This window comes from Melozone crissalis, unplaced genomic scaffold (assembly GCF_028551555.1).
Source record: "Melozone crissalis strain CALT ecotype California unplaced genomic scaffold, PUWL_Pcris_2 ptg000046l_1, whole genome shotgun sequence".
Classification (NCBI taxonomy): domain Eukaryota; kingdom Metazoa; phylum Chordata; class Aves; order Passeriformes; family Passerellidae; genus Melozone; species Melozone crissalis.
In genome coordinates this window covers 15978788-16004950 of record NW_026535824.1, presented here as the reverse complement: position 1 = coordinate 16004950, position 26163 = coordinate 15978788, and the positions used below count along the sequence as shown (strand labels likewise).

At 51.9% G+C, this 26163-nt stretch overlaps 1 non-coding gene and 1 pseudogene across 1 annotated transcript; one reads left to right on the top strand and one right to left on the bottom strand.

Annotated features, from left to right (window-relative positions):
- Positions 1–1851: 1851 nt before the first annotated feature.
- Positions 1852–1934, bottom strand: LOC128943560 (small nucleolar RNA SNORD45). Its single transcript, XR_008483736.1, has one exon. It is a non-coding gene; the product is annotated as a small nucleolar RNA SNORD45 (small nucleolar RNA).
- A 6418-nt stretch (positions 1935–8352) lies between these two features.
- On the top strand, positions 8353–17577 carry LOC128943505 (antigen peptide transporter 2-like; annotated as a pseudogene).
- The last annotated feature ends 8586 nt before the right edge of the window (positions 17578–26163 follow it).

Here is a 26163-nt window from a genome sequence, read left to right as displayed (position 1 = left end):
TGAGACAACAAAAACAAAGAGTAACAGACGTACAGGTACCTTTTTCTGGGCAGCATAAGCCCAAAAAAGGACACACATTAACCGAGGATTAACCCTTAAAAACAATAACCTGTTGCATATTCACACACCTCATACCTGATGCATAAATTCCATTCAAACACAGGATTGTGTCTGGTCAGTGTCAGCTTCTTCCTCTGAATCCTGATGGCATCTTCAAGCCTGAGGGAGGCAGGAAGCAGTTAGTTTCCTCTGATAAGAGAGCAATAAATTCTCTTTCTCTGAAAGATTTAGGTGTCCTGTGGCTGCCATCTTGCTGCGAGTACCTCATTCCTTTCTTTAAAAAATACCTCACATACACAGTTTCTATTTTAACATTATGTTATAACCTAAACTACATTTAACACACTTAAAAAATCAATTAAAAAATCAATACAGCATAACATCCTAACATAACACATAACATTCGTTTTAATATTTGCAAAGAGCCAATCATAAAATATGCATTCTTCACACCATGGGTGTCCCTTGTCCATGGTGCCACCATCTCCGGGCTCCTGGGCTCCCCCTTATCGGGGTGTCTGACACCGCAGGCTGCAGAGGCTCCCCCAGCTCCGGGGCCCCCTCTCCGCTGTGCCAGCCCCCAGCCTGCCGGGCCCGGGCCATCCCCCTGTGGCTCCGGGCTGACGCTGCAGCGCCTGCCCCGGGCAGCCCGACCCCCCCCAGGGAGGGTCCCTCGCACCCCCGGCCCAGCGCCGGGGCTCTGTCAGCACCAAACACCAGGACCCCCAAAATTCTGCCGGGCCAGAGCCACCGAGGGGCGCCCGGCCCTTGGCCTGCTATAGATACAGATTGCAATATTGGCTTCGTGCAAATGTTAACATGGATTTTAGATGGGTGCTGTTAAAATAACTTTGTTATAAAGATACAGTTTTCATTTCTGTTGTTAATTATAAGCTTAGACATAATAGTGATGTAGTTGATATAAGTGTGCTTGTGTTACAGTGCCTGCTTGGATGGGATAACATCCAATGAACATGGGATGAAGACACCTGGTACAGATGTGCCAGCTATCAGCACCCATCCTCTGAAGGCAGTGTGGGCAGCGGCCAAAACTGAAGATGATAAGAAAGGACCAAAACCACAACCAAGGAATACACATGCCCTAAAAAGGTAGAACTGAGGAGGACCCATGCTAAACAGCTCTTGGAATATTTTCTTTGGGAAAAAAGAAAATATTGGAATATTTTTTCTTTGGGAAAAAAAGTTTACTATGCACAAGTGTCACAGACATCTTTTATGGAAAATCCTTTCCTTAGGATTTTTCCTCCTGAGAAGCTGACAGGCCTCAGGAACAAAATGTAAACATTGCTTATCTGCTGCTGTGGAACACAACAGGTGGATCTGATTGGTCTCATGTGGTTGTTTCCAATTAATGGCCAATCACAGTCAGCTGGCTCGGACAGAGAGTCCGAGCCACAAACCTTTGTTATCATTCCTTCTTTTGCTATTCTTAGCTAGCCTTCTGATTAAATCCTTTCTTCTGTTCTTTTAGTATAGTTTTAATATAATATATGTCATAAAATAATAAATCAAGCCTTCTGAAACATGGAGTCAGATCCTTGTCTCTTCCCTCATCCTTGGACCCCTGTGAACACAGTCACAGTCAGACTAAACAACAAGCTGCAGACTGAGCTCACAGATGCACATTTCACCTCAATCCAAATGGATTTCTCCTCTGGAAAATTCCCCCTCTGCCTCAGAGCCCTCTCCCCAGGCTGGGTCCCAGCCTGGTCTAAGCACTCGACGCCAGCAGTGGGAAAAGCTGCACTGCCAGAGGGATCGGGGGCTGGCCGGGCCTCAGAGTAATTCTAGAGCTAAAGCGTGAGAGACATCAGCGCCGCTCAGATAATACATGCCAGCGCTCATCGCGGGCCCGGCCACCGCCTCCTCCTCCTCCTGCTGCTGCTGCTGGGGCCCTCCCAGCCCGGAGCCGCCGTTTCCAGCGCCCAGGGCCGCTCTCTGTGGCTGCAGCCGGGCCCCGCCACTGCAGCCCTTGGCCCGGCGCTGGAGCCGGTGCCGCTGCTGGCAGCAAACCCCGCCCCGGGCAGAGCCGCCCCGGCCCGGCTCTTTCCGCGGCCCCGGCTCGGCGCCGCCGCCATCGCCCTCAGCGCCCTCGGCCCTCCACCGCCTCGCCGGGCCCGGCCCGGAGCCCTGGGCCTCAGCGCCCTTCGGGGCACCGCGCTCGGGGCAGCGACCGCTCGGGGCACCGCGGATCTGCCCTGCCACGCCCGGCCCCGCTCGGGCACCGCGGATCTGCCCGGGCATGCTCGGCCCCGCTCGGGCACCGCGGATCTGCCCAGCCATGCCCGGCCCCGCTCGGGCACCGCGGATCTGCCCGGCCCTGCACAAGCCCCGGGCCCGGCCCGCACCACGCACCCGCCGCCGCTCCGCTGCCAGGGACACGCGGCCGGAACGGGCAGGGCCGGGCTGGCAATGGGACCCGCCCGCAGCCGCCTCCGCCTGCCCCGGCACCAATCAGCGCCTTCCACCCACCGCAATGGGCATTTTGAATAACGTGCGGTTTCTGATTGGCTTTTGGCAGATATTCAAACGAATACTTGATGTGTTACGTTAGAAAGTGATGCTGTAGTAGTTTTCTTAAGTAGTGTGTTAAATCTAGTTGTAGGTTGTAACAAAATGTTAAAATAGAAACCATGTTATGTAAGATACTTTTTTTTTTTTTTAAAGAAAGGACTCACACCAGTCAGCAGCCACAGGACACCTAAATCTTTCAGAGAAATAGAATTTATTGCTCTCTTATCAGAAGAAACGAACTTCTTCCCGCCTCACTCGGGAAGAAGCCGTCAGGATTCAAAGGAAGAAACTGACACTGACCAGACAGAATCCTGTGTTTGAATGGAATTTATGCATCATGCATGAGGTGTGTGAATATGCAACAGGTTATTGTTTTTTAAGGGTTAATCCCTTGTTAACGTGTGTCCTTTATCAGGCTTATTTTGCCCAGAAAAAGGTACCCGGACATGCATAACTCTGCTTCTATTGTCTCTTATTGTCCTAATCCAAATTGTCCAATTATTACTCTAATTATATTGCTATTTTTATAACCATTTTATTATCATTCAACTTTTTGACATTTTAAAAACACGTGATTAGCGTTTTTCACACTTTTTAACACCAATTCGTACATTAAAAGCAGGCATAGCTTTATTTTGTCGCTGGGATCACCCAGCCCCAGCTCTTTCACTCCCCAGCTGGTACCTGTGTCACAGGTGAGCAGGCAGATGATGCTGCCCTCAGGAGCTGGGGCCCAGCACCCAGGTGCAGGTGAGGTGCAGCAGTTCTTTTCAGGGATTCTGAAGGTGAAGGAAAAGGAAGTTTATTTTCTGACTCTAACATTTATAGGTTTTTAAAAGTGACCATGGATTGGAGGCTGAAAGTGCCACCTCTCCAATGACACTGGAGAAACCAACAGTTTAATAAATTTCTTTTCTTCTATAAAAGAATGCAAAACAAATCTCAGGAGCTCATTCCTTCCAGAAAGATTATTGATACTGCTCTAGAAGGCACCTGGGAACAGCATCTCAATCCTGCCCATGTTTTCCCAAAATCGCTCCCTGCAGCAGGAACAGCTGGGTGCAGTTGTCACTGCAGATGTTCAGGCACCCAAAGCAGCTGCAGCTGTTTGTCAGCAGCAGAGCAGATATTCCCTGTGCCATCACCTTTCCATAGGGATACAGAAGCTCTAGTTCTGGGGTATGTGATCCTGCCTGCTGAACTCCAGGGAAATCCACATTGCTCATTGGAAAACCCACCTGAACTTTTCTTTTAAATGTGATGGAGAAATGTCTCTGCATCCGGGGGCTACTGTGGTGCTAAATCACCTGAGGAGTGTTGGGGTGTGCAGGAACCCTACAAGTAAGGGATCAATAATCCCTGGACAGAAGCTGGGCTGCTCAGGAGAAATAATCCCTCGACAGAAGCAGGGTAACTCAGGATCAATAATCCCTGAACAGGAGTTGGGCTGCTCAGGATCAATAATCCTGGACAGGAGCTGGGTAGCTCAGGATCAATAATCCTGGGACAGAGGCTGGGCTGCTCAATCATCTGAGGAGTACTGAGGTGTGCAGGAACCCTACAGGTAAGGGATCAATAATCTGTGGAGAGAAATTGGGGTGCTCGGGATCAATAATCCCTGGACAGAAGCTGGGCAGCTCAGGATAAATAATCCCTGGACCGATAATGGGCTCTTTAGAAGAAATAATGCCTGGACAGAAGCTGGGCTGCTCAGTTTTAATATAATATATGTCATAAAATAATAAATCAAGCCTCCTGAAACATGGAGTCAGATTTTCATCTCTTCCCTCATCCTTGGACCCCTGAGAACACAGTCACATACCTCCCTCTCAAATACATCTGCATGCAATTTCACAACAGGTTCATACACATTCATTCTACTGATTTCCTGTTACATTTCCTGTGAATTTTTCTTTATCAGAAAGAATTCCTGGGGTCATTTTGACCCTGCTTTCCACAGCAGCCTCTCTCTCTGTTTCAGAGTTCAAGGGCCCCCCCTTTATCTCTGTCTTGGGCTGCAGCAGTTTCTTAGAGCACAGGCTTTTGTCAGAACAGGCAGTCAGGCTGTCACAGACATCTCTCCTGAAAAATCCTTTCCTTAGGATTTTTCCTCCTGAGAGGCTGAGAGGCCTCAGGAACAAAATGTAAACATTGACATTATTTGCTGCTGTGGAATGCAACAGGTGGATCTGTGATTGGTCTCATGTGGTTGTTTCTAATTAATGGCCAATCACAGTCAGCTGGCTCAGACTCTCTGTCCCAGCCACAAACCTTTGTTATCATTCTTTCCTATTCTATTCTTAGCTAGCCTTCTGATGAAATCCTTTCTTCTGTTCTTTTAGTATAGTTTTAATGTAATATATATCATAAAATAATAAATCAAGCCTTCTGAAACATGGAGTCAGATGTTCGTCTCTTCCCCAATCCAAGAACCCCTGTGAGCACAGTCACAGTGAAGTTCTACCTGTCTGTTATTGTAATCACCAGTCGTTTTAGTTAATCGCTCCTTTTGTATCGGGATGGCCCTGCCTGAGGCTAAATTGATGGCCCTTCTCTCCAAACAGTGAGAGGACAGAATATGGGGGGGAGGGCATCAGAGAAAATGCAAAATAACCTCGGGACCAGCATGCCATGGGAAGCAACCCCACCAAACTTACCAAAAAAAACCCAAAAACAACGAGCCAATACAGAATTAAGAGATCAGCGTGATGTCTGGAGGTGAGGAACAAAGTACCCAGCCTGCAGAGATGCTGAGAACCTTTGCTGCCTCTCACCCTGAGCAAGGACCTCAGCTGCCAGGCTGTCACAGCCCAGCTGGGTGATGGCACAGCCGGGATGGACAGAGGGGTCAGGGGTGTTATAAATAAACAATCTGCCAATTTTTTGGGCAAAAAAGGGTTGCAGAGTGAACCAGTTATACCAGTTGCTGCCAAGGTGAAGTGTCGCAGGCATCTTTTCATGAAAAATCCTTTCCTCAGGATTTTTCCTCCTGAGAAGCTTAGAGGCCTCAGGAACAACATGTAAACAATGATTATCTGTTGCTGTGGGATGCAACAGGTGCATCTGTGATTGGTCTCATGTGGTTGTTTCTAATTAATGGCCAATCACAGTCAGCTGGCTCAGACTCTGTCCGAGACACAAACCCTTGTTTTCATTCTTTCCTATTCTATTCCTAGCTAGCCTTGTGATGAAACATTGTCTTCTATCCTTTCAGTATAGTTTTAATGTAATATATATCATAAAATAAAAAACCAAGTCTTCTGAAACATGGAGTCAGATCCTCATCTCTTCCCTCATCCAAGAACCCCTGTGAACAATGTCACAGGTGGGACGCCCAGCTCTGCCCTTTAGTGGACAAAGCTGCACTTTCCTCCTCCTCCGAGTCACCCTGGGAGCAGTTTCGGACCCATCGAGTTTCCCAACCTTGAGCTGATCACTTTTAATAAAGGCATTAAAAAGGAGAAAAAGTCTCCTGCCCTGTTTATTTCACCCGGCGTCACCCACCTACCCAGCCCCAGGGGCCACACAGTGCCTGAGGCGTTCTCCTCCTGTGCCACCCGGTGGGTGACATGGCCCGTGAAGTAGGGGGCGGCCACCTCACCGGTGGGGACACAGCATCAGCGTCATCACGATGGGTGGTGACCCCTGAATTGAGGGAAGAGGACTGGAAATTGTGTCCTGACCACTGCGAAAATTGTGTGTTGAACCCCAAAGTCAGATCCTGATTTCCCAGACTGGGTGCTCAAAACTTCTAAATTGGTTTTGGCCTCAAATTGGCCTTGCAACCCCCCATCAGGTCCTGTCCCCCTCCCCAGTCATGTCCAAACCCACAAATCAGATCCCAAATCCCCTCAAAGGGGTCCTGTTATGTCCAAACCCTCCACATTGGATCCCAAATCCCCTCAAATTGATCCTGACCATTCCCAAAATTGCGTGTCGAGCCCCAAAACTGGATCCTGATTCCCCAAACCCGGTGCTCAAAACCTCTAAATTGGGTCCTGACCCCTCAAATTAGTTTCTGACCTCGCTCAAATCAGATTCTGCCTCCCCCAAATTAGGTCCTGGCCCCTCAAATTGGCCTTGCAACCCCCCACGGCATCCTGTCCCCCTCCAGTTATGTCCAAAAAGCCTCAAAATCAGATCCCAAAGCCTCTCAAAGGGGTCCTGTTATGTCCAAATCAGATCCCAAAGCTCCTCAAAGGGGTCCTGCTATGTCCAAATCCTCCAAATCAGATCCCAAAGCCCCTCAAAGGGGTCCTGCCCCCCCGGTCGGGGTCCCCCCGTACCAAGAGCAGAAGCCGACATCAGCTCCCCACCAGCGTCCATCGCCCGCGCTCAGGGTCCATCAGGGCCAGGAGCCGGCGAATGGGGGGAGACAGTATCGGGGACACGGGGACCGGTGGGTTCTGCTGTGGCCGGTGGGTCTCGGTCTGTCCTGCTGGCTCCCGGTCCTGCTCCCGGTTCTTCCCGCCGGTGGTTCCGGGCAGTCCCGGGGGCCCGTGCGGGCCCCGGTGCTGCTCGCAGCGTGTCCCGGTCCGGACCGTGTCGCCCTCGGACGGTCCCGGTGTGGTCCCGATGCCGCCACAGTCCCTTCCCCGCAGCCGCCGCCGTTCCCCGGAAGGCGCGCGCGGGAATCCCGGCCTGACACGCCCACGCCTGAAATAGCCTCTGTGATTGGTCAAAGCGGAGGTGACATCATCGGTTGCCAGGCAGAGGGGGCTGGAGCGGGTTGAGAGGCGAAGGAGATGGTGCCCGGAGGGGGCGGGGTCTGGGCGGGGATGGGGGCGGGGCGGGGCGGGGAGAGGGCGGGGCAGAGCGGGATGGGCGGGGGCTCGAAAGCGAAACCTTAACGGAGCTTTTGGGAGCTGAACTGGGAGCCCTGGTGTGGACTGGGGAGTGCCCCAGGCTGGACTGGGAGCCCTAGTGTGAACTGGTGAGTGCCCCAAGCTGGACTGGAGACATTGATGTGGACTGGGGAGCTGAGAGGGCTGAACTGGGAGCACCGTAGTCTAGACTGGGAGCACTGGTGTGGACTGTGGAGAGCCCCAGGCTCGACTGGGAGCACTGCTGGGGACTGGTGAGTGCCCTAAGCTGGACTGGAAACATTGATATGGACTAGAGAATGCCCCAGGCTGGACTAGGAAGTGCCCCAGGCTGAGCTGGGAGCACTGATGTGGGCTGGTGAGTGCCTTGTCTGGACTGAAGAGTGCTCCAGGCTGAACTGGGAGCACTGGTGTGGACTGGCAAGTGCCCCGAGCTGGACTGGGACCACTGGTGTGGACTGGAGAGTGCCCCAGGCTGAATTTGGAGCACTGGTGTGGACTGCTGAGCTCAGGGGTCTGAACTGGGAGCACTGGTGTGGACTGCTGAGCTCAGGGGGCCAGACTGGTAGCACCATAGTCTGGACTGGGAGAACTGGTGTGGACAGGGGAGCGCCCCAGGCTGGACTCAAGAGCGCCCCAGGCTGGACTGGGAACACTGGTGTGGCCTGGGTAGATGAGAGGGCTGGACTGGGAGCACTGGTGTGGACTGGTGAGTGCCCCAAGCTGGACTGGGAAGTGCCCCAGGCTGAACTGGGAGCGCTGGTGTGGACTGCTGAGCTCAGGGGGCCAGACTGGGAGCACTGTAGTCTAGACTGAGAGCACTGGTGTGCACAGGAGAGCGCCCCAGTCCTAACTGGTTTTAACTGGTGTCTCCACAGGCTGTTGCTCATTCCTCGTGAGCCCCACAGAGAGCACTGTCCATACCGGTCCCACCATGGCGCTGCCACCTGCCACTCTCCTGCCCGGCGTGCTGCTGGTGGCCGACGCCCTGGCACTGGTGTTACTGGTGCCGCTGGTGCCGCTGCTGGCGCCGCTGGGCGTGCTGGGCGTGTGGCTCGAGGCTGCCCTGCGCTTGCCCATCCTGGCCATGGCCACCCGGCTGCCAGCCCCTCGCCGTCCTTCCGGAGCCACCGCGGCCGCCGTCACGGCCGCCGCCACCCCCGCGGTGTTCGGAACCTTCCAGAGCCTCCTGGGGCCGCCCGGGGCCAGCCCAGGGCTGTTGGTGGCCGCGGCGCCCGCCTGGCTCGGGGTCACCCACGCCGCTGCCGCCCTGGCCGTGCTGGCCTGGCCCGCGCCCCCGGCCCCCGGCAGCATCCCCGAGACCCCCGGAGGCGTCCCCAAGGCCCCTGGCAGCATCCCCGAGACCCCCGGAGGCGTCCCCAAGGCTCCCGACAGCGTCCCCGAGACCCCCGGAGGCGTCCCCAAGGCTCCTGGCAGCGTCCGGCGCGCTCTGGCACTGACCTGGGAGCAGAGGAACGTCCTTGGAGCTGCTGTCCTCTGCCTTGTGCTGGCTGTCGTTGGTGGGTGACTGTCTTGGTTTAGGGCAAATTTGGGAGAAAACCTCCAAAAGGGGCCCCTCCAGAAAGCAAACCCACACAGCCCGTCCCCAAACCAGTTCAGGAAAGATTCCTCAGAGAGAAGTGGAAAGAACCTGTTTATTTAACAGACAAAGCACACAAAATGAACAATACCAGATGACAACACTCTTTCACCACTCTGAAAAAGATGACAAATTCACAAAGTCTCTCTTGGGGGTGGTCACTCTGTTCTCAGTCCCTCTGGTCCTGGGGCAGCTGCTGCAGCCACAAAGTGCAAACTCTCGGTGTTCCCAGGTCCTGGTCTGGAGCAGGCTCAAGTAGGTCGAAAAAAGGGAAAGGAGAAACAGTCGAGGGAAAAATTCAGACTGCTTAGCTAAACTAAATAATGAGCGGAAACAAAAGCAAGAGCGAAGCAGGAGCAAAGCAGAAGCAAGAGAAAAGCAAAAAGCCAAGCAAAAAGCAAAAGCAGCACCATGTACTGCCCCGTGTCTGTGTCCCGCCAGCCGTGGGGGAGCGGCTGATAACAAAACCAAAGCAAAACTTTCACTCTTCAGAGCCAGTCTTGAAGGCACAGAACATGATATCCAGCATAAACAGAACACACAGATGGGGATACAAACATCCTAACGTCACCTTAGGACGTTGACATGTGGTGACAGGCGTTGACACCCCCAATTTGGGCTCTGCAGCCCCAAATTGGGAACCCCCCAATCTGGGATACCCCACCAAATTGGATGCTGGCGCCTTAAAATTGAGTGTTGAGCTCCTAAATAGGCGATGACCACCCTAAAATAGAGTGATGACCCTCCTAAATTGTGAGTTGACCCCTTCAGTTGGGTGCTGACCCTGAAAAAATGGGGTGCTCACTTTCCAAAATGGGTTCTGACCCTGCAAACTTGACTGTTGGTCCCCCAAAATTGGGTGCTGACCATCAAACTAATGGTCTGATGCCCAATTATGGATGTTGACCTCTAAGACCTGGGATCTTAAGGTCCTGATCTCCTATGTTTAGGTTCTGATCCATAAAATTGTGTGCTGAACCCCCCCAGAATTGGTACTGACACTTTAAATTGGGTGTAAAATCCCTAAATTTTTCACGAAACCCCCCAAATTGGGTCCTGACTTCTCTAAATTGTCTCCTGCCCAAATTGTGTCCCGCCTTTCCAAAATTAGATCCCCGCTCCCCAGACCGGATCCTGCCCCCCACAAATCAGGGTCCCCCTGTGTCAGTGGTCTCACCCGTGGTGACGCAGCTTCGGTGACACCCAGGGGAGATGGCGGGGCCGTACACCACCGGGAAGGTGCCGGATGCCATCGGGAGTGGGGATGGAGTCACCGCTGGAGCTGTCGGGATGGTGGCGGCTGCTGGAGCCACAAGGTGGGTTGGAGCATTCCCAGGGCCTGTCCCCGTGTCCCCAGCGTCCCCGATGTCACCGTGTTCCTGTGTCCCCACAGTGTGCTGTTTTCTGGCTGCTGGGGGTCTCTCTTCATGCTGTTGATGGCGAGTCTCCGTCAGAGCCTGAGCCTGCGGCTTTTTTCCCACCTGGTGCACCAAGACCTGGACTTCTTCCAGGAAACACCAGCAGGTAACGGGGTACGGCCCAGCCCAATCCCACCTGACCCATCCCACCTGTTCCATCCCATCCCAGCTAGTCTGTCAACCCAGTCCCATCCCCACCATCCCATTGATCCCATCCCATCCCATCCCATCCCATCCCATCCCATTAATCCCATCCCATTGATCCCATTCCATTGATCCCATTCCATTGATCCCATCCCATCCCATTGATTCCATCCCATCCCATTCCCACCATCCCATCCCATTGATTCCATCCCATCCCATCCCTCCCCATCCCATCCCATCCCATCCCATCCCATCCCATTCCCACCATCCCATCCCATCGATTCCATCCCATCCCATTCCCACCATCCCATCCCATTGATCCCATCCCATCCCATCCCATTGATCCCATCCCATTGATCCCATCCCATCCCATCCCATCCCATTCCCACCATCCCATCCCATTGATCCCATCCCATTGATCCCATCCCATCCCATCCCATCCCATCCCATCCCATCCCATCTGTCTGTTATCCCATCCCACGACTCCATCCCCATCATTCCCATTCCCACCATCCCATCCAATTCCATCCTATGCCATCTTCCTGGCTTCATTCTACTCCAGTGTTCCATCCTGTCCCCATCCCACTTTCCCATTCTAGCCACTGTTCTATCCCCATTATTCTCACTCCCGTGCCTCCACCCTGTTGCGTATCCCCAGCTGCCTCACACCATCCCATCACCCCATCCCACCATTTCCTTTCCCACCATCCCATTTCCCCTGTCCCGCCCCATTCCACCCTGACCATCTCCACAGCCATTCCCATCATCCCATCCCACTGCTCCCCATTACATCATTCCCATCCCAAATGGGATCATCCATGATGGGATCATGGCCTCACCCACCACGATCCCAACCTCTTTTCCCACCCTGCAGCTGAGCTCCTGGCTCAGTTTTCCATGGAAGTGCCATGGGTGTTCAGGGCAGCACCGAGTGGAGCCAACCAGCTGCTGCGGAGCCTGGTGATGGCCCTGGTGGTGGGGGGGTTCATGGTGGGGCTGGCACCGGGGCTGGCACTGCTGGCACTGCTGGAGGTGCCCCTTGGAATCGCCACCCGCCGCATCCAGAGCACCCGCAAACAGGTCAGGAGTAGGAGGGAAAGAGTGGGAGGGGACTGAAGAAAGGTGGGAATGGTGGAGCTGGGATGGAGGCTAGGGGAATGGGATGGTGGGGATGGGATGGGATGGGATGGAGAATGGAAAGGAGGACGATGGAGGTGGAAATGGTGGGATGAAAGGGGATGATGACGAGGGGAATGGGATAATGGGGATGGGATGGAGAATGGAAAGGAGGACGATAAATGGTGGGATGAAAGGGGATAAAGACCAGGGGAGTGAGACGGTGGGAGTGCTGACATGAGGATAGAACAAAATGGTCGAGATGGGACTGGTGTGGATGAGAAGAGAAGGATGAGATAAGGTGGTGGGTATGGGATGAGACAGTGGGGATGGGGATAGTGGGATTAGGAGAATGGATGGGAATGGTGAGGGTGAGAGAGAAGGGCGTGGGATGGCAGGAATGCAATAGTGGGGATGCAGTGGGTGTGGTGGGATGGGATGTGGATGGTGGGCCAGGAAGGTGACCTGGGAAAGTTGGAGATCCCCTGTTGCTGCCACAGGCCCTTCAGCGATCCATGCTGGAAGCATCCGCCCACACAGCCGCAGGGGTGCAGGAATCTGTTGCCGCCATCGAGACCATCCGAACCTTTTCAGCAGAGGAGGAGGAGGAGGAGCAGCACAGATGTAACCTGGCCAAGGAGCTGAGGCTGAAGGAGCAGATAGAGCTGGAGCTGGCAATCTTCGTCCTTGTCTACAGGGTCAGGGGGAACTGGGAATGGGAACAGCAGAGAATGGGGGATGCCAGGGTCAGGGATAAGGACACTGGGAATGAGAACACTGGGACCGGGAATGGGAAACCAGCGGCTGAGATGGGGCCACTCAGAGTACAATGGGGACACCAGGAATGGGGACAACAGAACAGGGACATTGACTTCAGGAACAGGCATGGCAGGAATGGGAATGGTGACATTAGAAACAGGATGGGGACACTGGGATAAAGGTTGGGAACATCAGTGTGGTGGTGTTTGCAGGTCCCCAGGATGAGAAAAGAGACAAAATTCTTGACTTCATGTTTCAGAAAGCTGATTTATTATTTTATGATATATATTATATTAAAAGAAAATTATATACTAAAGAAAGAGAAAGGAGACATTAGAAAGCTAGAAAGGAATGAATAATAAAATCTTGTGACTCACCAGAGAGTCTGACACAGCTGGACCTGTGATTGATCATCAAATAAAAACAACCACATGAGACCAATCAAAGATGCACCTGCTTCATTCCACAGCAGCAGATCATTATTGTTTACATTTAGTTTCTGAGGCCTCTCAGCTTCTCTGGAGAAAAATCCTGGTGAAAAGATTTTTCAGAAAATATGTCTGTGACACATCAGGATCAGGAATAGGGACATCAAGAGTGAGATGGAGACACCAGAACTGGAATGAGGACACCAGGAACAGAGATGAGGCCACCAGGAACAGAGATAAAGACACAAAGGAGTGGGATGGGGACAGGCAGAATGGGGACACCAAGAGTGGGTTGGGGGCAGATGGAATGGGGACGCCAGGAGTGGATTGTGGGCAGCAATATCCCTGTCCCACCTACAGGTGATCAAACTGGCCATCCGGGTCATGGTGCTCTTCAGGAGCCACCAGAAGCTCCGTGACGGATCCATCACTCCTGGGGTCCTCGTCACCTTCCTGCTGTACCAGGACAGAGTTGGTAGCCATATCCAGGTGATCCCATGGAATGCACGTGTTTGTCCATCCAACTGTGCTTCTGTCCATCCCAGTGCCACCCCCTTCCTTCTCCCCAGGTGCTGCTCTACGGCTTCAATGAATTCCTGACCAACGCAGCTGCTGGACAGAGGATCTGGGAATACCTGGATTGGAAACCCGCAGGGAATGTCGGGGGGACGCGGGAGCCCCCCGAGCTTCAGGGCCATGTCACTTTTCAGAAGGTCTCCTTCACATATCCTGGAAATCCAGAGCACCCTGTGCTGAAGGTGGGTCTGGGGGGAGGTGGGGTTTCCCAGGGGTGGGAATTTTGGCATCACCGGCTGTCACAATCCATCCTTACGAACGGGTTTCTTGATAGTTCATGGATTGATCTCAGGGTGCAAAAAAACCAATACGGCACAGGAGGTTTGCAGTAATAAAACAAATGCAGCTTTATTGAATGACCACAACAAAATGCAATAGAGGGATTAAGGGAGAGAAAAAGATAGAGCTAGAAAAGAGAGAGAGAGAAGGAGGGGGATATAGCTACCAAATGCAGAGACAAAATCCTTTGGTCCAGTCCAGTCGAGGATCCGCCTGTTACGTCGGGGAGATCTCAGGGTTGCAGTCCATCTGGACCCCAATTATACTCTTTTTTGATGGGGGAAGGGGAATGGATTTTGCAACCGAGTCAAAGGTAGTTTATTGTATCTTCAGGGAGGAAAGAATAATGTTTGGAAAAGGGGTACACACAGTCCATGTTCAGCAGTGGGCGTGAGCCATTGTTTTCGTGGTCCACTGCTCACACCTGCAACATCCATCTTGCTTTGGTTAGCTTGCCTCCCCTACACATCTCTCCCAGGTTGGGGGTCTCAGTCCCAGTCCTTGGAAAGAGTGTGGGGGGCCTTTTCACATGGGGGTTTCATGTCTTGGTCTTTGATGGAGAGGCTTCTTACATCTCAGTCCGTCTGTCACGGCAGTTGTAAGACGAGTGAGGGGTCTTTTGTGGGGGACCACCCAAAACTCAGGAGAAGTCCAGCCAGGCAAAGAGGGGACAGCTTCCAAGGCTACTGTTGCAAAAAGGCAAGGTGCCCCCTTCTTCTTCTCATTGGGCTCAGTGTAGCATATAGTAAATACACCTGTGGACAACAGCTTAACAATGCTCTCAGGTCTCGGGGCCTTGTTGGCATGTGACTTTCTCCTTCAGAACCAGAGATTTTAGACAGTGGGGACTCTTCAGTGGTCCCCCAATGATGATGGTGAGGCAGATGAGGAATATTTCAGACAGACTCTCACACCTGTCCCCATCCCACAGGACGTGAGCTTCGAGGTGCGCTCTGGGGAGGTGACGGTGCTGACGGGGCCCAATGGCAGCGGGAAGAGCACGGCCGTGGCGCTGCTGGAGCGGCTGCAGGATCCTGGCAGCGGGACGGTGCTGCTGGATGGGATCCCGCTGCCAGAGTATGAACACCAGTACCTGAACCGCAAGGTGGGACAGCAGAGACACTGGGAACACTGGGCATGGAATGGGGAAAATGGGGACAGGGGTCAGGGGACAATTGTGATGGTGTTCACAGGGGTTTTTGGATGAGGGAAGAGACAAGGATTTGACTCCATGCTTCAGAAGGCTTGATTTATTATTTTATGATATATATATTACATTAAAAGTATACTAAAGGAACAGAAGAAAGGATTTCATCAGAAGGCTAGCTAAGAATAGAATAGGAAAGAATGATAACAAAGGCTTGTGGGTTGGCTCTCTGTCTGCACCAGCTGGGTTGTGATTTGCCATTAATTACAAACATCCAACATGGGCCCATCACAGATGCACCTGTTGCATTCCACAGTAGCAGATAATCAATGTTTACATTTTGTTCCTGAGGCCTGTCAGCTTCTCAGGAGGAAAAATCCTAAGGAAAGGATTTTCCATAAAAGATGTCTGCAACAAACAATGAGATGGAACTGGGACCACAGGAGCATGGGAGCAGAAATGGGGATACTGGGAAGAGGATGGGGACATCAGGAATAGGGTGGGGACAACAAGAAATGGGATAGGAACATTGGGAAATGGGATGGGGATGACAGGAATGGGGATGGGAAAAGTGGGAAGTCAGGGGTGGGGACACTGGGGACACAGATGGGGAGAATGGGATCAGGGATGGACACTATGGGGACACCAAGGTGGGATGGGGTCATGGAACAGGAGTGGGGACACCAGGAGCCAAGACAGCGTCATAGGGCTTGGGGCTGGGGCAGGTGGTGCTGGTGGAGCAGGATCCCGTCCTGTTTTCTGGAACGATCCGTGAGAACATCCTGCTGGGGCTGGAGCACTGCAAAGAGTCAGAGCTGCGGGAGGCCGCCACTGCTGCTGGAGCCATGGAGTTCATCCAGGGGCTGGGACACTGGTGATAGCCAGGGGGATGGATGGGGCACCCCTGGGGCACATCCCCCTGATCCCAGGATCCTCTGGCAGTGATGGGAGAGCGGAGTGGGTGGCACATGGTGGGGTGTGCGGGGGATCCCTGAGGTCACATCCCACTGATCCCATGGGATTGCTCACGCAGGTCAGATCCCACTGATCCCATGGGATTGCTCACACAGTGGTGAGGGAGTGTGGGGGGTAGGGGAAAGGGGGGGAACCTCTCGTGCTGGGATCCCACTGATCCCAGGGTCCCCCCGCAGAGGTGGGGGAGTGTGGGGGGTGGGAGCAGAGGGGAGAACTCCAGGGCTGCACCCCACTGATCCCCTGTGGTCGCTCCCACAGAGGTGGGGGAGCACGGGGGGTGGCTGGCGGCGGGGGAGCGGCACCGTGTGGCCCTGGCCTGGGCTCTGCTCCAGTGTCCGGCCGTGCTCATCCTCGACGAGGCGCTGGATGATGGAGATGATGGAGCGGTGAGTGGGGTGGGATGGAGGGTGTTGGTGTGGATAGGGGTGCAGTTGGTGAAAATGGGGTATGATGGGATGGCTGGAATGGGATGGTGGGATGAGGTGGTGGCAATAAGGGATAATGATTGGCATGGAGTGGGAATGATGTGATGAAGACAGGGATTGGATGGGCTGGTGTGGGTCAACGAAGTGGAGAAATAGGACAGGATAGTAGGATGGGATAGAGACCAGGGGGGTAGGATGGCAGGAAAGTAGAATCAAAGGATGAAGACAAGGAGATACGATAGGGTGGGGTGGGATGGGGTGGGAATCAAGGGGATGGGAATGCTGGGATGAGGACAGAGATGGAGTGCAATGGGAAGGGTTGGAGTGGTAGGAGTAGTATGGGATGGGACGGTGGGAATGGGGATAGTGTGGGCAGGATGGCATAGTGGGCATGGGGATGGGATGGAGAACAAGGAGATGGGATGGTAAGAACAGGATGATAGGATTAGGGTGGGACTGAGAGTGGGGTGGGATTGGTTGGTCAGGACTGGGTGGGATCAGGTGGGACAGGGTAGGACTGAGTTGGATGGGCTGGCATGAGGGTTCTCTGATTGGATGGTTTGGGATGAGTGTTCTCTGAGCTGGATGGGTTGGGATGAGCGTTCTCTGAGCTGGATGGGTTGGGATGAGTGTTCTCCTAGCTGGATGGGTTGAGATGAGGGTTCTCTGAGCTGGATGGGTTGGGATGGGAGTTCTCTGAGCTGGATGGGTTGGGATGAGCTGGATGGGTTGGGATGAGCGTTCTCTGAGCTGGATGGGTTGGGATGAGCTGGATGGGTTGGGATGAGTGTTCTCTGAGCTGGATGGGTTGAGATGAGGGTTCTCTGAGCTGGATGGGTTGGGATGGGAGTTCTCTGAGCTGGATGGGTTGGGATGAGCTGGATGGGTTGGGATGAGCTGGATGGGTTGGGATGAGCGTTCTCTGAGCTGGATGGGTTGGGATGAGCATTCTCTGAGCTGGATGGGTTGGGATGAGCTGGATGGGTTGGGATGAGTGTTCTCTGAGCTGGACGGGTTGGGATGAGAGCATTCTCTGGCTGCAGGCACAGTGCTGGGTGCGCACTGGGCTGGCCAAGACCGTGCTGGTCGTGTCCCACCAGCTGCGGGTGCTGGACGGGGCCAATTGCCTGGTGCTGCTGGAGCGCGGGGCCGTGATGGAGACGGGAACACCAGCGGAGCTGCGGGAACGCCGCGGCGCCTACAGCCGCCTGCTCCTTGGAGGAGGCAGCACCGGGCAGCCCAAGGGCCCCGGGATGGGCAGCGAGAAGGGGGCTGCATCTGGCAGGGAATAAAAGGGAATCAGCCCCAGTGTCCCCATTCCCGGTGTTTGTGTCACCAGCCAGCTCCTGGTGTCCGCAGTCACAGTGTCCTGTGAATCCCTTCTCCCCACATCCTCAGGATCCCAACTCCCTGTGTCCCCCATGTCCCCACTGTGTCCCCCAGGTCTGCCCATTCCCTGGATGTGTGTGTATCCCCTGTATCCACCATGTCCCCATGATCCCTGGTCCCCATGTCTGCTCCTGGACATGGGGCACAGGGTGGGAAATCAATCCCAAGGAATGGATCTGGGCATGGGTGTCACGTCCTCATCTCACTCCTGCTGTGCTCACTCCAAGCTCCTGGTGTCCCCAGTCCTTTCCCAGTGTCCCCATCCCCAGTGTCTTTATCCCAGTTCCCAATGTCCCCTTTTCTATTCCTCATTCCCTGAGAGGAAGTGCTGGGCACTGGAGGATGGGACTGAGATTTATTGCCCAAACCAGGGTATTTATACATGAGAAATAAAACATTTTGAGCAACTGTAATTCTTGTGTTTAAAACATGGGAAAACATGAAGTCAGTCTGTTGGGAAGGGCTGCTGTGTGATGAGTGGGAACAGCAGGATGAGCTCTGCCAGCAATTTGTGGCTTTCTGCAGGGAGAGGGAAGGGGTTGGACCTGCACCATGGATCATTCAGCTGGTGATGAGAGTAAGAGTTGGTGTCACCCTGTCTCTGTCGCCATGGGTTGGATCTGGCTGAAGAGCCCACAGAGAGCAAGGATCCCACCAGATCCTACTGCATCCCTTGTACCCCAATCCTGCTCCACCAACACCACCTGATCTGTTTTGGAATCCTCTCAATCCTGTTCTGGAATCCCACTCCAATGCTGCCCCATCCATCCCACCTGATCCTGCTCTGGAATCCAGCCCAGATACACTTTAGAATTCTACCTGATCCTGATCTGGAATCATGCCCTGGTCTGGAATCCTGCCCTATATCCCTTCTGGAATCCCGCACAGATTCCCCTCTGTACCTGTGGTCACGCAATTGGTTTCTCTGCCTGTTTCTGCAGAATGAGAGGATCCATGAGATTCCAGCATGGATCACACACCAGGATTCACCTGCATGGAGGTGATCCAGAGCTGGATCTGCCTCCGTGTTAGGTGACATGTGGAGGGTGAGGGGCACAGGAGACAGACACCACTCACCCTGATGTTTGTATGGCAAGAGAGGGTTTTGTTTTCCACTCCCTCCTTTATATAGAGCATTTGAAAGGCCTGGTCTGGATGCTGTCACTGGTTTGAACTCCGCACCCCTTTGGGTCCTGAGCCACTGAGATGCCTGCAGGCTTATGAGAGATCAAATTGGCCAAAGCTCTTGTCACTGAGCCCAGGGGCTGGCAAGGTGACACCAACATCTCACCCTTTCTTTTCTATAAATTTTGATTTGCATTATAGCTGCAGCATTTATGTCCAGGAACTGCTAGGGGAGAGCTCAGGTAAATATGCCCCAGGCATTAGGCTTATAGGTTACAGATTGCAACTTATTTGTAAAAAAAACAAACCATTTAAGCCTTGAAGAAAATAAAACAGTCTGTAAGAACAAGAATCATTCAACCCTTATTAAAGAAAGAAAAGCAAACACAAAAACTAGGAAACAATCTGTAGACAAGGAAAACAGTTTGTAAACAGGGGAATAATTTGTAAACAGATGAATCTTTATGTGAACTGCAGTCCCAGATTTCCATGAGGTTGTCACCAATCACTGATCACACGGCTCTGTGTCTGCTGAGGGTTTATCAGGAGGTGCTGTCAGGATGCAGTGCAGGCTGGATGCTTCTGGCAGGTACCCAATGTGTCCCACTGTCTGTTGGAACACATGAATGTCCCCAAGCCCAGGTAATGAGATCCCAGGGACCCCCCCATGTATTGGTAAGGAGGTCTCGTGCCATTCCCTTGGATTTGGGCAGCTGAACATCACACGATTGCATTGATAAGAAGTGATTTAGCATAACTGGGTTCTGGGATTTTCCTAAGACTGTTAAGTGATTTAATGTGTATAGAGCTTTAGCTATTCTACTCTGTGGGGTCTCACCACATACCTCCCTTTTGTTTATTAACTATACCTTTTCAGGCACCATGTGCTCTTTCCACTATTGCTTGTCCAGCTGGTAAATGAGGGATGCTGGTTTGGTGTGATACACCCCAGAGCTGTAGAAATTGCCTGGTTTCCTGGGAAGTGTAGCAGGCCCTTTATCAGTTTTGATGGTTTGAGGACTGCCCAAGGCTGCAAAAGCTGATTGCCAGTGTACCATGGCACCCAGTCCCCTTTCCCCTGTGTGTACTGTAGCCCATATTGCTGAGGAAAAGGTGCCAATTGAGACACAGGTGTGTTTTAAACGGCCAAAATCAGGGATGTGTGTGACATCAATTTGCCAGATTTGCAAAGCACACAGTCCATGAGGGTTCACTCTTATCTGCAATGGTGCAGCGTGACCTTGACAGCACAGATGCTAACAATATTACAAACCTCTGTGTTTGACAGCTGAAATTGCTGTTGTAAAGCTCAAGCATCTTGGTGGAAAAAACTGTGCAATGCCTTTGTTTGTGGAAGCACATCTGGCTGTGGTGCTGAATGGGTACCAGAAAAAGGTACCCGGACCGTCTGTAACTCTTTGTTTTTATTGTCTCATATTGTCTTAAATCCTAATTGTCCAAATTTTTATTACTCTAGTAATATTGCTATTTTTATAACCATTTTATTACTATTAAACTTCTAAAATTTTGAAAAACAAGTGATTGGCGTTTTTCACGCAGTGTCTGACACAACATCCCACGGACAGGGAGGTCACAGGATGTAAAAAACGCCAATCCTGTCACTGCTGTGTCCTGGCACTGCACCGAGGACATCCCCCAGCGTGATGGCCATGTCATCCCCAAGGGTATGACAGGGTGTCCCCAGTGTCACCAGCCACCCTCATCTGCTGTCCCTAAAGTGGCCATTCCCATCCCACCAGGGGTCATCTGCCTGATGAGCATCTACGGGACCCACCACAGCCCAGACCTCTGGCCCGAGCCTGAGGTAGGGCCACCCTATGAGGTGTCCCTTAAGGAAGCAAAGGGAGTCGACCACATCCTAACTGATTGGCATCGAACTCCGATTTATTGATCTAGCTTACACTCTTTTATAGTGGTGTTAATTAAGCTTATACATATTACAAAACCCGAGCTCATCATTGGTTGCAGATTACACACCAACCCCTCTTTGTTGCCAATACCTGTGGTTTTCTTGTTGAGACTAATACTTGTTTTTCTCATCCTGTTATTGACTTGTTATTAACTGTTCTCAAGGCCTCCATGTTTTCCACCATGTTTTTTCTCATCACTTCCTCAAGGACATGGTGTTTACTGTTGTTAAGGGAAAAGCCTGAGAACTTGCTGCGTACAGCTGCCTTTTATTTTTTAACCAGCTGTATATGTTCATGGCCTTTTTTCCTTCAAGTCACGTCTGAGCAAAATTCTCCAACAAATTCCCCGTTTTTCTTTTTTGCACAAGGAGGTTAGTCTGCCAGGTTTTTTCTATCATTCTACTGACCATATTTTGAATATAATTAAAAATAAAAGGTAAAATAAGCAGAAGCATTAAAAGCACATCTAATATCTCTACAGCATATGTCACAAGGTTCCTCAGCCATGGTCCAAGCAATGGCTTTTACCCCAAAGGGTTAAAACCACCCCCAACTGAGCCATAATGTCTTCCTTATCAGGCATTGCACGGTAGGTGGTAATTGGACCACTGAAAAGGAAAGCTGTTAGCTGTTTTTCATTCATGCGAACCCAGAGAGGAGGCGAACGGCTAGGGCTAATAATGCTGGAATCGACTCCAGTGTCCAACAAGCCTGAAAATGATCCTTTCTGTCCTTGAAATTCCACTTCCATCCTTTTCTTGGGTCTCTCAGAAAGGTTCAAAGCCAGTAAGGTAAGTCCTCCGGTGGATTCAAAACCATTTTCCCCCCTCTCTTGTCCTTTCATAGTCTGTAATCCCTTAGTCATTTGGCTCAAGTGGCACCAGCTGAGCAATTCTCAGTCCTTTGTTAATTTGGAGTGGTGGGAAAAGAGTATGCACCATAACATATAGTCCACATCAATGACGCCAGGCAAAACAAATAATCCCAACGCAGATGATCTTCCGAAAAGCAAAGCACCCACCGCGTGACCCTGTATAACAATAGGTCCGTGAATCCCTGTCGGGATCTTCCGTGGGTGCAGGGTCATCAGCATAACTTCTACGGCGGCTGCCGGTTCCAAGCCGAGGCTCCCTGTGGTGTCGGGTTGGAGACAGGAGAGGGTGCTGACGCTGCAGTGACGACTTCTGTTGGTGCGTGGTCACTGCGGTTCTGGCACCAACTAGGCGTTGAAGGCAGTGCTGCTGACGTTTGAAGAGGTCCAAGAGCAGCTAACACCTGATTTTGAGAGGTCTTTGCCTGTTCTTGTAAGCCTAGCCCTAACTGTGCTATGCATTCATTTACAAGCCCTTGCCAATGAGCATTGAATAACAATTGCTGAGGCTGAGTAAAGATCAATTTATCTATCTCATGACAATCATTCACCAAAAGAAGAAGACTGGCATCAAAAATATAATCTAACATCTGTTTGGCTGGCTCACTTTTCACTCCAAACTGACTAACAGTAGACCTCAGCTGAGACAGCAATTTCCACTCAAGAGCTGTAATAGTAGCCTGCATGCCCCCTCCCTCTTGCGGATTGAATACAACAGGACAAGCCAGCTGGGTAGCAGCGCTGATAAGCTCCCCATCCCCCTTTTTAATAGCGTCTCTGGCAAGCGCAGCCCAGGCCAATCTCCGCTCCCTTGCAATAGACCCTGCTAGGTCATTTTCCGCCCCAGGGATCAGCTCATTGATTTTTGGGAGATTATCGGGTGATCTTGGCCATAGTTCGTGTTGTTCAGGGAGTGTGGAAGCCTCAGAAGCGCTCTGTGTAGCCTGGCTTAAAGCAGAAGAGGGCAGCGAAGCAGGTAATAAGACCGTCCTCATTGCAGGGGCTACTGGTAATCCCCTATCCTGATCGTATCCCCTGTCCTGGTCGTAATCTTTATTACACCCATGAGCAGCGCTAGCCTGCTGGGCAGCCTCTTTCTCAGCCTGAAACTGCAGTAATTCATTGCGAACGACCCACCATAATTTACCTAACTTCTTGGCAGTTTTATCGCCCTCTAAAGTAGCCTCCCATAATAAATCACGGAATTTACGCCACTCCGTTAACTCGTGAACTGTATGGGGCTTAATAAAAATTCCCCTATCGTAGCCATAAGCCAAAAGCCCTGGTAAATCCTTTTGCAAATCTATCCCCTTAACCTGCCTTTTTTGTAAAAAGGCAGTAAATAAATCATATGCTGCTTGCCTTTTCATACCTAAAATCGTCAGCGCTGTTGCAGCCTCTTCAAGGTCCGTGCAGCACGTATCAGTCGGGCTCGCCTGTACGACACCCGAGGCACAAGGCGTCTCAGCTTCTTTTTTATCCGCTTTTTTTTTCCGTTCTCCGCATTTTCTGCCGTCCCGGCTGCTTCTCAGGACCTGAGCGTGTCTTCACTCCTCCGTGGTGCGTTGCTGTATCACAATCGGGTGTCACCATTTGAGGAAGCGTAGGGAGTCGACCACATCCTAATTGATCAGCATCGAACTCCAATTTATTGATCTAGCTTACACTCTTTTATAGTGGTGTTAATTAAGCTTATACATATTACAAAACCCGAGCTCATCATTGGTTGTAGATTACACACCAACCCCTCTTTGTTGCCAATACCTGTGGTTTTCTTGTTGAGACTAATACTTGTTTTTCTCATCCTGTTATTGACTTGTTATTAACTTTTCTCAAGGCCTCCATGTGTCTCTGCCACCACAGTGGTGACAGCTGTGTCCCCTCAGTGTGACTGTGTCGGTGTCACCCCAGGTGTTCAATCCTCTGAGGCTGTCCGGAGAACAGTAAGGGACAGTCCCCGCCGTCCTTCATCCCATTCTCTTCTGGCCCCAGGTATGTGCTGGAGTGGGGACAGGAGTGTCCCCAAGTGCCACCCCTGTCCCTGGCTGGGTTCACAGTGGGATGACAGTGACAGTGGGGACGTGGTGGCAGGAACTGCATCAGGCAGAGCTTTGCCATGGCTGAGATGAAGGTGGTAGTGGCATTGACACCGTCCCAGTTGGTGCTGCGGAGGGACAACGTGAGGTCACCCCCGCGCCGCCAGCCCGAGCTGATCCTGCGTGCCAACGATGGGCTCTGGCTGCTGCTGGAGCCACTGGCGGGAGTGGCCTGAGTGACACGGGTCACCAGGACATGGGGACATCCCACAAGGCGGGTGTCACAGCCAGGGGAAGAGCAGGGAACAAATGGTAGCATGAAAGGGACAGTATCATGGTGGTGGTGGGGATATGTTGTCCTTGGCCATGGGACACCTCATGGCATGGACATGTCAACCCATGGACTTGTCCCCTAGGCCACTTGTGTCGCCATCCATGGCCATGTCCCCCATGTCCTCATCCATGGCCATAGAGCCCCATGTCGCCATCTCTATCTGTGACACCCCCCCATGCCCAATATCGCCATCCACAGCCATGTTCACACCCATGTCCTTGTCCCCATCCCCATCCCCAACATGTCCCCACCCATGTCCCACAATGTCACCATCCGTGTGATATTTAAATGTCTTTATATTTACCCCAATGTTGGGTGAAGGGCAAAGAAAAATGAGAGAAAATAAAGGCCAAAATAAAAGCATTTATGTGTCCATGCTGGCCGAGGATCCATGTGCTTGGGTGGGTAGAAATGACCTGTTTTAAAAGAGGGATTTCCACTCCATTGTCTCCAAAATCCTGGTTTTTTGCCCCAGTCCATCACCATTTGGCTGTGGAAGATGCTGGTGGGCCAGAGAGAATTAGAATCATGGAATGATTCAGGTTGGAAAAGACCTCCAACACCATTTGGAATTCCTGGATGCCACCCGAAGCAATGATTGGATGCCAAAGGTCAGACTTTTTGGTGTCAAAAGTAAAAAAAATGTCCTGTCCCCTATGAAATTCTGATGTCAGTTTGCATCCCAATGGATTTTTCTCTGGCTGTGTCCAAGTGCCCAAGGGAAGCCAGGAAGATGTGGAGACCACCAGCCAGGTGTCTTCCCAACATGGATCACCAGGACCATGGATGACCAAGTCTCTGCCCAGCGAGGGTCACTGTGGACCATCCAGTGGGGGTCCCCAACGGGGGATGGAGTTGAAGCAGCGCTCAAAGCTCTTCCTGTCACTGTAGGACACAAAACAACACGAGCGCACACACTGCTGCTCTCAAGGGGGAGAAAAGGGAAGTTTATTTTCTGACTCCAACATTTAGAGTTTTCTAAAAGTGACTGGATTGGAGGGTGAAAGTGCCACCTCTCCAATGACACTGGACAAACCAACAGTCCATCAAATTTTTCTTCCAAAAAAGAATGCAAAACAATAAGTTATTTACAGAAAGTGTGTGAGAAAGTTTGCTACAAGAATGTAAACATCAGAAGGCTTAGAAAATCATAAAAAATCAAGGCCACACTCTTCCTGCACACAGGGCACTTGTAGGGCATCCCTTACTGCTGCCTCCCTTGGTGTTGGGTCACAGCAGAGTTCTGGGAGAAGCTCTTCCCACACTTAGGACACTGTCAGGGCCTCTCCCCAGTGTGGATCTGCTGGTGGGTGACAAAGGTGGAGTTTTTCTTCAAGCCCTTCCTGCAGTCAGGGCAGCAGAAGGGCCTCTATTCTGTGTGAATCTGCTGATGCTTGAGGAGACAGTATTGGCTCTGAAAAACCTCTCCCCACACTCAGAACACTCATAGGGCCTGTCCCCAGCGCAGATCCTCTGGTGGGCAATCAGGCTGGAGTTCTAGCCGAAGCTCTTCCCACATTCTCCACACTTGTAAGGCCTCTCCCTGGAGTGGATCCTCTGGTACAGAATCAGCCCACTGCTCCTTCTGAAGCTTTTCCCACATTCCCTGCACTTGTAGGGCCTCTCCCCAGTGTGGATCCTCTGGTGGGCATTCAGATGGCAGCTCTGCCTAAAGCTTTTCCCACATTCCCTGCACTTGTAGGGCCTCTCCCCAGTGTGGATCCTCTGGTGCATAATCAGGCTGGAGTTCTCGATGAAGCTCTTCCCACACACTGAGCACGTGTAGGGGCATTCCCCAGTGTACACTGTCTGGTGGATGATCAGGCGAGAGCTGTCACGGAAGCCCTTCCCACATTCTCCACACACAAAGGGTCGTACCCCAGTGTGGATCATCTGGTGGAGTTTCAGGCTGGAGCTCCTCCTGACGCCTTTCCCACATTCTCCACATTGATAGGGCCGTTCATTGGTGTGGATCCTGATGCCGAATTTTGCCCCAAAAGGCGAGAATAACTGCCTAAGAGACTCAATTTAAGTCAGCATAGACAGGAGGGATTTTTTTACAACGCGTCGGAGAAATCACAAAGGGATTTCTAAGTATCTCGTAACAAAAGCAAGCCTTTTATACAGTTTTGATTATGAAGTTACATCATATCACATGCATAATCATGTTTTTGCATACATATTCATAAGAG